Here is a 1,498-nt window from a genome sequence, read left to right on the forward strand (position 1 = left end):
CGGAAATCAAGCCATTGGAGAAGAGGAAGGATTTCATGTCTGAAGCGGTGATGGATTCCATAACTTTCCTGATGATTGGGAGACAGCCGATTGGTCTGTACTTGCAGTGATCTGTTTTGTCCCTTTTTTATGCAGAGAGGTAATGTATGCTGATTTCCAAGCAGATGGCAGATGATCTTGAGCAAATGAGAGGGTGAGCAAGAACAGCAGAGCAGGTATTTAGGACATGTGGGCTAATGCCGTTTCAAATCTGAGTTGAGGTTGAGGCTCTCCACCTTGTCAGGAGAAAATAACATGGGGGGGTGGGGGGCGGAGAACAGTCGCACGTGTTCCCCACGGGCAGTTCTTAACATGTGCCAAGTTTCAATTTTTTCAATTGCACGGTTTTCAGAGATACAGAGGTCCAAATTTTTTCGGTTTTTCAAAGATTATCCCCGTACCACGTGACTTATGACATAATAATTATCAATTAAGTATGCTAGGAAGGAATATAAATACTAAGGTGAAAATTTCGTGTTGATCGGATTTACAGTTGTCAAGAAAATGAATTTAAAGCAAAAAAACCCCAAAAATCTCCAGCGGAATACAAAAAATAATAACTAGAACTGTGACTTTATTACTGCTGGCAGTGATGACGGGGTACCAAGACGTTCTGCTTCAATACAAATACCACCCTGCTTTGATACAACATGGAACTGATGAGTAACACGAAGTGTTCAATCTATTTATTACGTATGCAGTTCGCCCTTTTTCCTGGGGACACTGTCGGTATCAGTTGAATTGGCATTTAAATTACCTGAACACGAAGCAATAAATGTGTGGGGAATGTCATCATGGGTCCACAGGGTAAACCGGAACTCCACCGAGTAATACGGAGCCCCCCACAGTCTCTCGACTATGCTGGATTGATAAGTTATGGACCAAGTAGCACACTGCATTCAATCAATTTATTATGCAAGCAGTTGTCCCTTTATTCTGATTTCATAGTTGGTATAAATTTAATTTTTGTTTTAATATCCTGAACACAAAGTAATAATTGTAGACATCAGGGTGTAGACTGTCAAGGGTAAAGCGGGATTTCGCTTATTCTAATGAGGGCCCGCACGTTTCTCAACGACGTGAGATTCACAAGTTATGGACCGAGGAACAGGCCACGTTCCATCCACTTATTATGTACACAGTTGACCATTTTTCCTGGGGCCATTATCGGTGGCGTCAATTGAATTGCTACTCCTGTACCCTCAAGCGCATGCAGGCGCAGCCTGGAGGTGAGAGTGAAGGCATTTCTAAGAATTCTTTATGTTTTAAAAATTAAGATTCAAATGTATGTGATGGAAATTAAAAAGGTTTTTGCACTCTGTATGAATTTCTCTCATAAATAAATACAATGACAATAATTTGTCTCAAATGTAAAAAATCACACTGATACTAAACATGATAAAAGGGATTTTCAAAAAGGGATATGTTCAGTGTGCGACTCCAAAAAAAAACATGGGGG

Source organism: Eptatretus burgeri, chromosome 17 (assembly GCF_056783735.1).
Source record: "Eptatretus burgeri isolate ZD-2024b chromosome 17, Ebu_testis_v1, whole genome shotgun sequence".
In the NCBI taxonomy this organism is placed as follows: domain Eukaryota; kingdom Metazoa; phylum Chordata; class Myxini; order Myxiniformes; family Myxinidae; genus Eptatretus; species Eptatretus burgeri.